The 15,711-nt window shown below is 35.9% G+C and overlaps 7 non-coding genes across 7 annotated transcripts; all 7 read left to right on the top strand.

Annotated features, from left to right (window-relative positions):
- The first annotated feature begins 1,457 nt into the window (after positions 1 to 1,457).
- TRNAI-UAU (transfer RNA isoleucine (anticodon UAU)) lies at positions 1,458 to 1,550 on the top strand. The gene is given in 2 exon segments: positions 1,458 to 1,495; positions 1,515 to 1,550. It is a non-coding gene; the product is annotated as a tRNA-Ile (tRNA).
- A 1,711-nt stretch (positions 1,551 to 3,261) lies between these two features.
- TRNAI-UAU (transfer RNA isoleucine (anticodon UAU)) lies at positions 3,262 to 3,354 on the top strand. Its single transcript is given in 2 exon segments — positions 3,262 to 3,299; positions 3,319 to 3,354. It is a non-coding gene; the product is annotated as a tRNA-Ile (tRNA).
- Positions 3,355 to 5,066: 1,712 nt separating this feature from the next.
- On the top strand, positions 5,067 to 5,159 carry TRNAI-UAU (transfer RNA isoleucine (anticodon UAU)). The gene is given in 2 exon segments: positions 5,067 to 5,104; positions 5,124 to 5,159. It is a non-coding gene; the product is annotated as a tRNA-Ile (tRNA).
- A 2,600-nt stretch (positions 5,160 to 7,759) lies between these two features.
- TRNAL-UAA (transfer RNA leucine (anticodon UAA)) lies at positions 7,760 to 7,852 on the top strand. Its single transcript is given in 2 exon segments — positions 7,760 to 7,797; positions 7,817 to 7,852. It is a non-coding gene; the product is annotated as a tRNA-Leu (tRNA).
- Positions 7,853 to 9,552: 1,700 nt separating this feature from the next.
- TRNAI-UAU (transfer RNA isoleucine (anticodon UAU)) lies at positions 9,553 to 9,645 on the top strand. The gene is given in 2 exon segments: positions 9,553 to 9,590; positions 9,610 to 9,645. It is a non-coding gene; the product is annotated as a tRNA-Ile (tRNA).
- Positions 9,646 to 10,447: 802 nt separating this feature from the next.
- TRNAI-UAU (transfer RNA isoleucine (anticodon UAU)) lies at positions 10,448 to 10,540 on the top strand. Its single transcript is given in 2 exon segments — positions 10,448 to 10,485; positions 10,505 to 10,540. It is a non-coding gene; the product is annotated as a tRNA-Ile (tRNA).
- A 4,487-nt stretch (positions 10,541 to 15,027) lies between these two features.
- TRNAI-UAU (transfer RNA isoleucine (anticodon UAU)) lies at positions 15,028 to 15,120 on the top strand. The gene is given in 2 exon segments: positions 15,028 to 15,065; positions 15,085 to 15,120. It is a non-coding gene; the product is annotated as a tRNA-Ile (tRNA).
- Positions 15,121 to 15,711: the final 591 nt, after the last annotated feature.

A 15,711-nucleotide genomic window follows, 5' to 3' on the forward strand; every position in this document is an offset into this window, starting at 1 on the left:
CCATACTGACAGCTCTGGATAGTACCAGCACATTTCTTGCTGGACTTGGTAATGCAAAGAACACATTAAACAGCTTCACTTTTTCTCAGAAATAAATAATTGACTATTAAAAACCTATCAGTCTTAAATAAGGACATCAGTAAGCACCACTGGCATAATGGATAAGGCACTGTTCTGCTAAGCCAGTGGTTGTGGGTTTAAGTCCCGTCTGAGTTGGAAGTCATTACAGCAAGTGTCTCATCACTAGAGTTGATATTTTATCCTTGCTTCAACTGTAAAACAGTCTTGCAGTGTTTAGCTTGTAAAAAATGACCACAGAAGCTAAAATATGACATTAATTATGATAACATTGTTGTTGTTGTTTTTTAAACCTTTTCTATCACCGTGGATAGCTTATTCAAGTGCCATCTGGCATGCATGTTCCTTTGTTGCTCATCATTCATCACCAAAAATGATTTTCTTTTTCAATTCTTATGACTGTACTGATTGTATTGAATAAAATCCACATCTAGCATAACCAATTAATGCTGCAAAGTGCTCCAGTGGCGCAATTGGTCAGCGCGCAGTAATTATAAGACAGTATCTGTTGAGCAATTCCGAGGTTGTGAGTTCAAGCCTTACCTGGATCATCTTTGTATACTGCTTTTTTTCCTTTTCTTATGTCATTAGTCATTTATTATAAACTGCTACCTTAATATTTAATATGATATCACAAAGGATGGAAGAAAGAAAGAAAGAAAGAAAGAAAGCACACAAACATAATTGTGCATTTAAGTTGTCAGCACACATCTGCTTTGGTTCAAATGCACTGCATATCTTCCTTCAGTCAGCCAACAAAACAGCAATGGAAAAGATTAACATACTGTTGGTAAAGCAGTTGCATCAAATTGATTTTCTGCAATATAGCATGATAATCCATACTGACAGCTCTGGACAGTACCAGCACATTTCTTGCTGGACTTGGCAATGCAAAGAACACAGTAAACAGCTTAACTTTTCTTCAAAAATAAATAATTGACTATTAAAAACCTATCAGTCTTAAATAAGGACATCAGTAAGCACCACTGGCATAATGGATAAGGCACTGTTCTCCTAAGCCAGTCGTTGTGGGTTTAAGTCCCGTCTGCGTTGGAAGTCATTACAGCAAGTGTCTCATCACTAGAGTTGATATTTTATCCTTGCTTCAACTGTAAAACAGTCTTGCAGTGTTTAGCTTGTAAAAAATGACCACAGAAGCTAAAATATTACATTAATTATGATAACATTGTTGTTGTTGTTGTTGTTTTTTAAACCTTTTCTATCACCGTGGACAGCTTATTCAAGTGCCATCTGGCATGCATGTTCCTTTGTTGCTCATCATTTATCACCAAAAATGATTTTCTTTTTCAATTCTTATGACTGTACTGATTATATTGAAAAAAATCCACATCTCGCATAACCAATTAATGCTACAAGGTGCTCCAGTGGCGCAATTGGTCAGCGTGCGGTACTTATAAGACAGTATCTGTTGAGCAATGCCGAGGTTGTGAGTTCAAGCCTCATCTGGAGCATCTTTGTATACTGTTTTTTTTCCTTTTCTTATGTCATTAGTCATTGATTATAAACTGCTACCTTAATATTTATTTTGATATTACAAAGGATGGAAGAAAGAAAGAAAAAACACAAACATGATTGTGCATTTAAGTTGTCAGCACACATCTGCTTTGGTTCAAATGCACTGCATATCTTCCTTCAGTCAGCCAACAAAACAGCAATGGAAAAAATTAACATACTGTTGATAAAGCAGTTGCATCAAATTGATTTTCTGCAATATAGCATGATAATCCATACTGACAGCTCTGGATAGTACCAGCACATTTCTTGCTGGACTTAATAATGCAAAGAACACAGTAAACAGCTTCACTTTTTCATCAAAAATAAATATTTGACTATTAAAAACCTAACAGTCTTAAATAAGAACATCAGTAAGCACCACTGGCATAATGGATAAGTCACTGCCCTCCTAAGCCAGGGGGTCCAAGTCCCATATGGGGTGGAAGTCATTACAGCAAGTGTCTCATCACTAGAGTTGATATTTTATCCTTGCTTCAACTGTAAAACAGTCTTGCAGTGTTTAGCATGTAAAAAATGACCACAGAAGCTAAAATATGACATTAATTATGATAACATTGTTGTTGTTGTTGTTTTTTAAACCTTTTTTATCACCGTGGACAGCTTATTCAAGTGCCATCTGGCATGCATGTTCCTTTGTTGCTCATCATTCATCACCAAAAATGATTTTCTTTTTCAATTCTTATGACTGTACTGATTGTATTGAATAAAATCCACATCTAGCATAACCAATCAATGCTGCAAAGTGCTCCAGTGGCGCAATTGGACAGCGTGCGGTACTTATAAGACAGTATCTGTTGAGCAATGCCAAAGTTGTGAGTTTCAGCCTCACCTGGAGCATCTTTGTATACTGTTTTTTTTCCTTTTCTTATGTCATTAGTCATTGATTATAAACTGCTACCTTAATATTTAATATGATATTACAAAGGATGGAAGAAAGAAAGAAAAAACACAAACATGATTGTGCATTTAAGTTGTCAGCACACATCTGCTTTGTTTCAAATGCACTGCATATCTTCCTTCAGTCAGCCAACAAAACAGCAATGGAAAAGATGAACATACTGTTGGTAAAGCAGTTGCATCAAATTGATTTTCTGCAATATAGCATGATAATCCATACTGACAGCTCTGGATAATACCAGCACTTTTGTTGCTGGACTTGGTAATGCAAAGAACACAGTAAACAGCTTCACTTTTTCCCCAAAAATAAATAATTGACTATTAAAAACCTAACAGTCTTAAATAAGAACATCAGTAAGCACCACTGGCATAATAGGTAAGGCACTGTTCTCCTAAGCCTGTGGTGGTGGGTTTAAGTCCCGTCTGAGTTGGAAGTCATTACAGCAAGTGTCTCATCACTAGAGTTGATATTTTATCCTTGCTTCAACTGTAAAACAGTCTTGCAGTGTTTAGCTTGTAAAAAATGACCACAGAAGCTAAAATATGACATTAATTATGATAACATTGTTGTTGTTATTTTTTAAACCTTTTCTATCACTGTGGACAGCTTACTCAAGTGCCATCTGGCATGCATGTTCCTTTGTTGCTCATCATTCATCACCAAAAATGATTTTATTTTTCAATTCTTATGACTGTACTGATTGTATTGAATAAAATCCACATCTAGCATAACCAATTAATCTGCAAAGTGCTCCAGTGGCGCAATTGGTCAGCGCGTGGTTCTTATAAGACAGAATCTGTTGAGCAATGCCGAGGTTGTGAGTTCAAGCCTCACCTGGAGCATACTGTTTTTTTTTCCTTTTCTTATGTCATTAGTCATTGATTATAAACTGCTACCTTAATATTTAATATGATATTACAAAGGATGGAAGAAAGAAAGAAAAACACAAACATGATTGTGCATTTAAGTTGTCAGCACACATCTGCTTTGGTTCAAATGCACTGCATATCTTCCTTCAGTCAGCCAACAAAACAGCAATGGAAAAGATTAACATACTGTTGGTAAAGCAGTTGCATCAAATTGATTTTCTGCAATATAGCATGATAATCCATACTGACAGCTCTGGATAGTACCAGCACATTTCTTGCTGGACTTGGTAATGCAAAGAACACAGTAAACAGCTTCACTTTTTTTCAAAAATAAATAATTGACTATTAAAAACCTATCAGTTTTAAATAAGGACATCAATAAGCACCACTGGCATAATGGATAAGGCACTGTTCTCCTAAGCCAGTGGTTGTGGGTTTAAGTCCCGTCTGAGTTGGAAGTCATTACAGCAAGTGTCTCATTACTAGAGTTGATATTTTATCCTTGCTTCAACTGTAAAACAGTATTGCAGTGTTTAGCTTGTAAAAAATGACCACAGAAGCTAAAATATGACATTAATTATGATAACATTGTTGTTGTTGTTTTTTAAACCTTTTCTATCACCGTGGACAGCTTATTCAAGTGCCATATGGCATGCATGTTCCTTTGTTGCTCATCATTTATCACCAAAAATGATTTTCTTTTTCAATTCTTATGACTGTACTGATTGTATTGAATAAAATCCACATCTAGCATAACCAATCAATGCTGCAAAGTGCTCCAGTGGTGCAATTGGTCAGCGCGTGGTACTTATAAGACAGTAATTGCTGAGCGATGCCGAAGTTGTGAGTTCAAGCCTCACCTGGAGTTTCTTTGTATGCTGTTTTTTTTCCTTTTCTTATGTCATTAGTCATTGATTATAAACTGCTACCTTAATATTTAATATGATATTACAAAGGATGGAAGAAAGAAAGAAAAAACACAAACATGACTGTGCATTTAAGTTGTCAGCACACATCTGCTTTGGTTCAAATGCACTGCATATCTTCCTTCAGTCAGCCAACAAAACAGCAATGGAAAAGATTAACATACTGTTGGTAAAGCAGTTGCATCAAATTGATTTTCTGCAATATAGCATGATAATCCATACTGACAGCTCTGGATAGTACCAGCACATTTCTTGCTGGACTTGGTAATGCAAAGAACACAGTAAACAGCTTCACTTTTTCCTCAAGAATAAATAATTGACTATTAGAAACCTAACAGTCTTAAATAAGAACATCAGTAAGCACCACTGGCATAATGGGTAAGACACTGTTCTCCTAAGCCAGTGGTTGTGGGTTTAAGTCCCGTCTGAGTTGGAAGTCATTACAGCAAGTGTCTCATCACTAGAGTTGATATTTTATCCTTGCTTCAACTGTAAAACAGTCTTGCAGTGTTTAGCTTGTAAAAAATGACCACAGAAGCTAAAATATTACATTAATTATGATAACATTGTTGTTGTTGTTGTTGTTTTTTAAACCTTTTCTATCACCGTGGACAGCTTATTCAAGTGCCATCTGGCATGCATGTTCCTTTGTTGCTCATCATTTATCACCAAAAATGATTTTCTTTTTCAATTCTTATGACTGTACTGATTGTATTGAAAAAAATCCACATCTAGCATAACCAATTAATGCTGCAAGGTGCTCCAGTGGCGCAATTGGTCAGCGCGCGGTACTTATAAGACAGTATCTGTTGAGCAATGCCGAGGTTGTGAGTTCAAGCCTCACCTGGAGCATCTTTGTATACTGTTTTTTTTCCTTTTCTTATGTCATTAGTCATTGATTATAAACTACTACCTTAATATTTATTTTGATATTACAAAGGATGGAAGAAAGAAAGAAAAAACACTAACATGATTGTGCATTTAAGTTGTCAGCACACATCTGCTTTGGTTCAAATGCACTGCATATCTTCCTTCAGGCAGCCAACAAAACAGCAATGAAAAAGATTAACATACTGTTGGTAAAGCAGTTGCATCAAATTGATTTTCTGCAATATAGCATGATAATCCATACTGAAAGCTTTGGATAGTACCAGCACATTTCTTGTTGGACTTGGTAATGCAAAGAACACAGTAAACAGCTTCACTTTTTCCTCAAAAATAAATAATTGACTATTAAAAACCTAACAGTCTTAAATAAGAACATCAGTAAGCACCACTGGCATAATGGATAAGTCACTGCCCTCCTAAGCCAGGGGGTCCAAGTCCCATATGGGGTGGAAGTCATTACAGCAAGTGTCTCATCACTAGAGTTGATATTTTATCCTTGCTTCAACTGTAAAACAGTCTTGCAGTGTTTAGCTTATAAAAAATGACCACAGAAGCTAAAATATGACATTAATTATGATAACATTGTTGTTGTTGTTTAAGCCTTTTCTATCACCGTGGACAGCTTATTCAAGTGCCATCTGGCATGCATGTTCCTTTGTTGCTCATCATTCATCACCAACAATGATTTTCTTTTTCAATTCTTATGACTGTACTGATTGTATTGAATAAAATCCACATCTAGCATAACCAATCAATGCTGCAAAGTGCTCCAGTGGCGCAATTGATCAGTGCACGGGTCTTATAAGACAGTATCTGTTGAGCAATGCCGAGGTTGTGAGTTCAAGCCTCACCTGGAGCATCTTTATATACTGTTTTTTTCCTTTTCTTATGTCATTAGTCATTGATTATAAACTGCTACCTTAATATTTAATATGATATTACAAAGGATGGAAGAAAGAAAGAAAAAACACAAACATGATTGTGCATTTAAGTTGTCAGCACACATCTGCTTTGGTTCAAATGCACTGCATATCTTCCTTCAGTCAGCCAACAAAATGGAAAAGATTAACATACTGTTGGTAAAGCAGTTGCATCAAATTAATTTTCTGCAATATAGCATGATAATCCATACTGACAGCTCTGCATAGTACCAGCACATTTCTTGCTGGACTTGGTAATGCAAAGAACACAGTAAACAGCTTCACTTTTTCCTCAAAAATTAATAATTGACTATTAAAAACCTAATAGTCTTAAATAAGAACATCAGTAAGCACCACTGGCATAATGGATAAGTCACTGCCCTCCTAAGCCACGGGGTCCAAGTCCCATATGGGGTGGAAGTCATTACAGCAAGTGTCTCATCACTAAATTTGATATTTTATCCTTGCTTCAACTGTAAAACAGTCTTGCAGTGTTTAGCTTGTAAAAAATGACCACAGAAGCTAAAATATGACATTAATTATGATAACATTGTTTTTGTTGTTTTTTAAACCTTTTCTATCACCGTGGACAGCTTATTCAAGTGCTATATGGCATGCATGTTCCTTTGTTGCTCATCATTTATCACCAAAAATGATTTTCTTTTTCAATTCTTATGACTGTACTGATTGTATTGAATAAAATCCACATCTAGCATAACCAATTAATGCTGCAAAGTTCTCCAGTGGCGCAATTGGTCAGCACGCGGTACTTATAAGACAGTATCTGTTGAGCGATGCCGAGGTTGTGAGTTCAAGCCTCACCTGGAGCATCTTTGTATACTGTTTTTTTTTTTCCTTTTCTTATGTCATTAGTCATTGATTATAAACTGCTACCTTTGTATTTAATATGATATTACAAAGGATGGAAGAAAGAAAGAAAAAACACAAACATGATTGTGCATTTAAGTTGTCAGCACACATCTGCTTTGGTTCAAATGCACTGCATATCTTCCTTCAGTCAGCCAACAAAACAGCAATGGAAAAGATTAACATACTGTTGGTAAAGCAGTTGCATCAAATTGATTTTCTGCAATATAGCATGATAATCCATACTGACAGCTCTGGATAGTACCAGCACATTTCTTGCTGGACTTGGTAATGCAAAGAACACAGTAACCAGCTTCACTTTTTCCTCAAAAATAAATAATTGACTATTAAAAACCTAACAGTCTTAAATATGAACATCAGTAAGCACCACTGGCATAATGGGTAAGGCACTGGTCTCCTAAGCCATTGGTTGTGGGTTTAAGTCCTGTCTGAGTTGGAAGTCATTACAGCAAGTGTCTCATCACTAGAGTTGATATTTTATCCTTGCTTCAACTGTAAAATAGTCTTGCAGTGTTCAGCTTGTAAAAAATGACCACAGAAGCTAAAATATGACATTAATTATGATAACATTGTTTTTGTTGTTTTTTAAACCTTTTCTATCACCGTGGACAGCTTATTCAAGTGCCATCTGGCATGCATGTTCCTTTGTTGCTAATCATTCATCACCAAAAATGATTTTCTTTTTCAATTCTTATGACTGTACTGATTGTATTGAATAAAATCCACATCTAGCATAACCAATTAATCCAGCAAAGTGCTCCAGTGGCGCAATTGGTCAACGCGTGGTACTTAAAAGACAGTATCTGTTGAGCAATGCCGAGGTTGTGAGTTCAAGCCTCACCTGGAGCATCTTTGTATACTGTTTTTTTTTTCCTTTTCTTATGTCATTAGTAATTGATTATAAACTGCTACCTTAATATTTAATATGATATTACAAAGGATGGAAGAAAGAAAGAAAAAACACAAACATGATTGTGCATTTAAGTTGTCAGCACACATCTGCTTTGGTTCAAATGCACTGCATATCTTCCTTCAGTCAGCCAACAAAACAGCAATGGAAAAGATTAACATACTGTTGGTAAAGCAGTTGCATCAAATTGATTTTCTGCAATATAGCATGATAATCCATACTGACAGCTCTGGATAGTACCAGCACATTTCTTGCTGGACTTGGTAATGCAAAGAACACAGTAAACAGCTTCACTTTTTTTCAAAAATTAATAATTGACTATTAAAATCTATCAGTCTTAAATAAGAACATCAGTAAGCACCACTGGCATAATGGATAAGTCACTGCCCTCCTAAGCCAGGGGGTCCAAGTCCCATATGGGGTGGAAGTCATTACAGCAAGTGTCTCATCACTAGAGTTGATATTTTATCCTTGCTTCAACTGTAAAACAGTCTTGCAGTGTTTAGCTTATAAAAAATGACCACAGAAGCTAAAATATGACATTAATTATGATAACATTGTTGTTGTTGTTTAAGCCTTTTCTATCACCGTGGACAGCTTATTCAAGTGCCATCTGGCATGCATGTTTCTTTGTTGCTCATCATTCATCACTAACAATGATTTTCTTTTTCAATTCTTATGACTGTACTGATTGTATTGAATAAAATCCACATCTAGCATAACCAATAAATGCTGCAAAGTGCTCCAGTGGTGCAATTGGTCAGCGCGCGGTACTTATAAGACAGTATCTGTTGAGCAATGCCGAAGTTGTGAGTTCAAGCCTCACCTGGAGCATCTTTGTATACTGTTTGTTTTCCTTTTCTTATGTCATTAGTCATTGATTATAAACTGCTACCTTAATATTTAATATGATATTACAAAGGATGGAAGAAAGAAAGAAAAAACACAAACATGATTGTGCATTTAAGTTGTCAGCACACATCTGCTTTGGTTCAAATGCACTGCATATCTTCCTTCAGTCAGCAAACAAAACAGCAATGGAAAAGATTAACATACTGTTGGTAAAGCAGTTGCATCAAATTGATTTTCTGCAATATAGCATGATAATCCATACTGACAGCTCTGGATAGTACCAGCACATTTCTTGCTGGACTTGGTAATGCAAAGAACACAGTAAACAGCTTCACTTTTTCATCAAAAATAAATAATTGGCTATTAAAAAAATAACAGTCTTAAATAAGAACATCAGTAAGCACCACTGGCATAATGGATAAGTCACTGCCCTCCTAAGCCACGGGGTCAAAGTCCCATATGGGGTGGAAGTCATTACAGCAAGTGTCTCATCACTAGATTTGATATTTTATCCTTGCTTCAACTGTAAAACAGTCTTGCAGTGTTTAGCTTGTAAAAAATGACCACAGAAGCTAAAATATGACATTAATTATGATAACATTGTTGTTGTTGTTTTTTAAACCTTTTCTATCACCGTGGACAGCTTATTCAAGTGCCATCTGGCATGCATGTTCCTTTGTTGCTCATCATTTATCACCAAAAATGATTTTCTTTTTAAATTCTTATGACTGTACTGATTGTATTGAATAAAATCCACATCTAGCATAACCAATTAATGCTGCAAAGTGCTCCAGTGGCGCAATTGGTCAGCGCGCGGTACTTATAAAACAGTATCTGTTGAGCGATGCCGAGGTTGTGAGTTCAAGCTTCACCTGGAGCATCTTTGTATACTGTTTTTTTTTTTCCTTTTCTTATGTCATTAGTCATTGATTATAAACTGCTACCTTAATATTTAATATGATATTACAAAGGATGGAAGAAAGAAAGAAAAAACACAAACATGATTGTGCATTTAAGTTGTCAGCACACATCTGCTTTGGTTCAAATGCACTGCATATCTTCCTTCAGGCAGCCAACAAAACAGCAATGAAAAAGATTAACATACTGTTGGTAAAGCAGTTGCATCAAATTGATTTTCTGCAATATAGCATGATAATCCATACTGAAAGCTCTGGATAGTACCAGCACATTTCTTGTTGGACTTGGTAATGCAAAGAACACAGTAAACAGCTTCACTTTTTCCTCAAAAATAAATAATTGACTATTAAAAACCTAACAGTCTTAAATAAGAACATCAGTAAGCACCACTGGCATAATGGATAAGTCACTGCCCTCCTAAGCCAGGGGGTCCAAGTCCCATATGGGGTGGAAGTCATTACAGCAAGTGTCTCATCACTAGAGTTGATATTTTATCCTTGCTTCAACTGTAAAACAGTCTTGCAGTGTTTAGCTTATAAAAAATGACCACAGAAGCTAAAATATGACATTAATTATGATAACATTGTTGTTGTTTAAGCCTTTTCTATCACCGTGGACAGCTTATTCAAGTGCCATCTGGCATGCATGTTCCTTTGTTGCTCATCATTCATCACCAACAATGATTTTCTTTTTCAATTCTTATGACTGTACTGATTGTATTGAATAAAATCCACATCTAGCATAACCAATTAATGCTGCAAAGTGCTCCAGTGGCGCAATTGGTCAGCGCGTGGTACTTATAAGACAGTTTCTGTTGAGCAATGCCGAAGTTGTGAGTTCAAGCCTCACCTGGAGCATTTTTGTATACTGTTTTTTTTCCTTTTCTTATGTCATTAGTCATTGATTATAAACTGCTACCTTAATATTTAATATGATATTTCAAAGGATGGAAGAAAGAAAGAAAAAACACAAACATGATTGTGCATTTAAGTTGTCAGCACACATCTGCTTTGGTTCAAAGGCACTGCATATCTTCCTTCAGTCAGCCAACAAAACAGCAATGGAAAAGATTAACATACTGTTGGTAAAGCAGTTGCATCAAATTGATTTTCTGCAATATAGCATGATAATCCATACTGACAGCTCTGGATAGTACCAGCACATTTCTTGCTGGACTTGGTAATGCAAAGAACACAGTAAACAGCTTCACTTTTTCATCAAAAATAAATAATTGACTATTAAAAAAATAACAGTCTTAAATAAGAACATCAGTAAGCACCACTGGCATAATGGATAAGTCACTGCCCTCCTAAGCCACGGGGTCCAAGTCCCATATAAGGTGGAAGTCATTACAGCAAGTGTCTCATCACTAGAGTTGATATTTTATCCTTGCTTCAACTGTAAAACAGTCTTGCAGTGTTTAGCTTGTAAAAAATGACCACAGAAGCTAAAATATGACATTAATTATGATAACATTGTTGTTGTTGTTTTTTAAACCTTTTCTATCACCGTGGACAGCTTATTCAAGTGCCATCTGGCATGCATGTTCCTTTGTTGCTCATCATTTATCACCAAAAATGATTTTCTTTTTAAATTCTTATGACTGTACTGATTGTATTGAATAAAATCCACATCTAGCATAACCAATTAATGCTGCAAAGTGCTCCAGTGGCGCAATTGGTCAGCGCGCGGTACTTATAAGACAGTATCTGTTGAGCAATGAAGAAGTTGTGAGTTCAAGCCTCACCTGGAGCATCTCTGTATACTGTTTTTTTTCCTTTTCTTATGTCATTAGTCATTGATTATAAACTGCTACCTTAATATTTAATATGATATTACAAAGGATGGAAGAAAGAAAGAAAAAACACAAACATGATTGTGCATTTAAGTTGTCAGCACACATCTGCTTTGGTTCAAATGCACTGCATATCTTCCTTCAGTCAGCCAACAAAACAGCAATGGAAAAGATTAACATACTGTTGGTAAAGCAGTTGCATCAAATTGATTTTCTGCAATATAGCATAATAATCCATACTGACAGCTCTGGATAGTACCAGCACATTTCTTGCTGGACTTGGTAATGCAAAGAACACTGTAAACAGCTTCACTTTTCCTCAAAAATAAATAATTGACTATTAAAAACATAAAAGTCTTAAATAAGAACATCAGTAAGCACCACTGGCATAATGGATAAGTCACTGCCCTCCTAAGCCAGGGGGTCCAAGTCCCATATGGGGTGGAAGTCATTACAGCAAGTGTCTCATCACTAGAGTTGATATTTTATCCTTGCTTCAACTGTAAAACAGTCTTGCAGTGTTTAGCTTGTAAAAAATGACCACAGAGCTAAAATATGACATTAATTATGATAACATTGTTGTTGTTGTTTTTTAAACCTTTTCTATCACCGTGGACAGCTTATTCAAGTGCCGTCTGGCATGCATGTTCCTTTGTTGCTCATCATTCATCACCAAAAATGATTTTCTTTTTCAATTCTTATGACTGTACTGATTGTATTGAATTAAATCCACATCTAGCATAACCAATTAATGCTGCAAAGTGCTCCAGTGGCACAATTGGTCAGCGCGCGGTACTTATAAGACAGTATCTGTTGAGCAATGTCAAGGTTGTGAGTTCAAGCCTCACCTGGAGCATCTTTGTATACTGTTTTTTTTTCCTTTTCTTATGTCATTAGTCATTGATTATAAACTGCTACCTTAATATTTAATATGATATTACAAAGGATGGAAGAAAGAAAGAAATAACACAAACATGATTGTGCATTTAAGTTGTCAGCACACATCTGCTTTGGTTCAAATGCACTGCATATCTTTCTTCAGTCAGCCAACAAAACAGCAATGGAAAAGATTAACATACTGTTGGTAAAGCAGTTGCATCAAATTGATTTTCTGCAATATAGCATGATAATCCATACTGACAGCTCTGGATAGTACCAGCACATTTCTTGCTGGACTTGGCAATGCAAAGAACACAGTAAACAGCTTAACTTTTCTTCAAAAATAAATAATTGACTATTAAAAACCTATCAGTCTTAAATAAGGACATCAGTAAGCACCACTGGCATAATGGATAAGGCACTGTTCTCCTAAGCCAGTCGTTGTGGGTTTAAGTCCCTTCTGAGTTGGAAGTCATTACAGCAAGTGGCATAATGGATAAGTCACTGCCCTCCTAAGCCACGGGGTCCAAGTCCCATATGGGGTGGAAGTCATTACAGCAAGTGTCTCATCACTAGAGTTGATATTTTATCCTTGCTTCAACTGTAAAACCTTCTTGCAGTGTTTAGCTTGTAAAACATGACCACAGAAGCTAAAATATGACATTAATTATGATAGCATTGTTGTTGTTGTTTTTTAAACCTTTTCTATCACCGTGGACAGCTTATTCAAGTGCCATCTGGCATGCATGTTCCTTTGTTGCTCATCATTCATCACCAAAAATGATTTTCTTTTTCAATTCTTATGACTGTACTAATTGTATTGAATAAAATCCACATCTAGCATAACCAATTAATGCTGCAAAGTGCTCAAGTGGTGCAATTGGTCAGCGCACGTTATTTATAAGACAGTATCTGTTGAGCAATGCAGAGGTTGTGAGTTCAAGCCTCACCTGGAGCATCTTTGTATACTGCTTTTTTTCCTTTTCTTATGTCATTAGTCATTGATTATAAACTGCTACCTTAATATTTAATATGATATTACAAAGGATGGAAGAAAGAAAGAAAAAACACAAACATGATTGTGCATTTAAGTTGTCAGCACACATCTGCTTTGGTTCAAATGCACTGCATATCTTCCTTCAGTCAGCCAACAAAACAGCAATGGAAAAGATTAACATACTGTTGGTAAAGCAGTTGCATCAAATTGATTTTCTGCAATATAGCATGATAATCCATACTGACAGCTCTGGATAGTACCAGCACATTTCTTGCTGGACTTGGTAATGCAAAGAACACAGTAAACAGCTTCACTTTTTCCTCAAAAATAAATAATTGACTATTAAAAACCTAACAGTCTTAAATAAGAACATCAGTAAGCACCACTGGCATAATGAATAAGTCACTGCCCTCCTAAGCCAGGGGGTCCGAGTCCCATATGGGGTGGAAGTCATTACAGCAAGTGTCTCATCACTAGAGTTGATATTTTATCCTTGCTTCAACTGTAAAACAGTCTTGCAGTGTTTAGCTTGTAAAAAATGACCACAGAGCTAAAATATGACATTAATTATGATAACATTGTTGTTGTTGTTGTTGTTTTTTAAACCTTTTCTATCACCGTGGACAGCTTATTCAAGTGCCATCTGGCATGCATGTTCCTTTGTTGCTCATCATTCATCACCAAAAATGATTTTCTTTTTCAATTCTTATGACTGTACTAATTGTATTGAATAAAATCCACATCTAGCATAACCAATTAATGCTGCAAAGTGCTCCAGTTGTGCAATTGGTCAGCGCACGTTATTTATAAGACAGTATCTGTTGAGCAATGCCGAGGTTGTGAGTTCAAGCCTCACCTGGAGCATCTTTGTTTACTGTTTTTTCCCTTTTCTTATGTCATTAGTCATTGATTATAAACTGCTACCTTAATATTTAATATGATATTACAAAGGATGGAAGAAAGAAAGAAAAAACACAAACATGATTGTGCATTTAAGTTGTCAGCACACATCTGCTTTGGTTCAAATGCACTGCATATCTTCCTTCAGTCAGCCAACAAAACAGCAATGGAAAAGATTAACATACTGTTGGTAAAGCAGTTGCATCAAATTGATTTTCTGCAATATAGCATGATAATCCATACTGACAGCTCTGGATAGTACCAGCACATTTCTTGCTGGACTTGGTAATGCAAAGAACACAGTAAACAGCTTCACTTTTTTTCAAAAATAAATAATTGACTATTAAAAACCTAGCAGTCTTAAATAAGGACAACAGTAAGCACCACTGGCATAATGGATAAGGCACTGTTCTCCTAAGCCAGTGGTTGTGAATTTAAGTCCCGTCTCAGTTGGAAGTCATTACAGCAAGTGTCTCATCACTAGATTTGATATTTTATCCTTGCTTCAACTGTAAAACAGTCTTGCAGTGTTTAGCTTGTAAAAAATGACCACAGAAGCTAAAATATGACATTAATTATGATAACATTGTTGTTATTGTTTTTTAAACCTTTTCTATCACCGTGGACAGCTTATTCAAGTGCCATCTGGCATGCATGTTCCTTTGTTGCTCATCATTTTTCACCAAAAATGATTTTCTTTTTCAATTCTTATGACTGTACTGATTGTATTGAATAAAATCCACATCTAGCATAACCAACTAATGCTGCAAAGTGCTCCAGTGGCGCAATTGGTCAGCGCACGGTTCTTATAAGACAGAATCTGTTGAGCAATGCCGAGGTTGTGAGTTCAAGCCTCACCTGGAGCATATTGTATTTTTTTCCTTTTCTTATGTCATTAGTCATTGATTATAAACTGCTACCTTAATATTTAATATGATATTACAAAGGATGGAAGAAAGAAAGAAAAAACACAAACATGATTGTGCATTTAAGTTGTCAGCACACATCTGCTTTGGTTCAAATGCACTGCATATCTTCCTTCAGTCAGCCAACAAAACAGCAATGGAAAAGATTAACATACTGTTGGTTAAACAGTTGCATCAAATTGATTTTCTGCAATATAGCATGATAATCCATAATGACAGCTCTGGATAGTACCAGCACATTTCTTGCTGGACTTGGTAATGCAAAGAACACAGTAAACAGCTTCACTTTTTCATCAAAAATAAATAATTGACTATTAAAAACCTAACAGTCTTAAATAAGAACATCAGTAAGCACCACTGGCATAATGGATAAGTCATTGCCCTCCTAAGCCAGGGGGTCCAAGTCCCATATGGGGTGGAAGTCATTACAGCAAGTGTCTCATCACTAGAGTTGATATTTTATCCTTGCTTCAACTGTAAAATAGTCTTGCAGTGTTTAGCTTGTAAAAAATGACCACAGAAGCTAAAATA

Source organism: Pseudophryne corroboree, chromosome 4 (assembly GCF_028390025.1).
Source record: "Pseudophryne corroboree isolate aPseCor3 chromosome 4, aPseCor3.hap2, whole genome shotgun sequence".
Lineage (NCBI taxonomy): Eukaryota > Metazoa > Chordata > Amphibia > Anura > Myobatrachidae > Pseudophryne > Pseudophryne corroboree.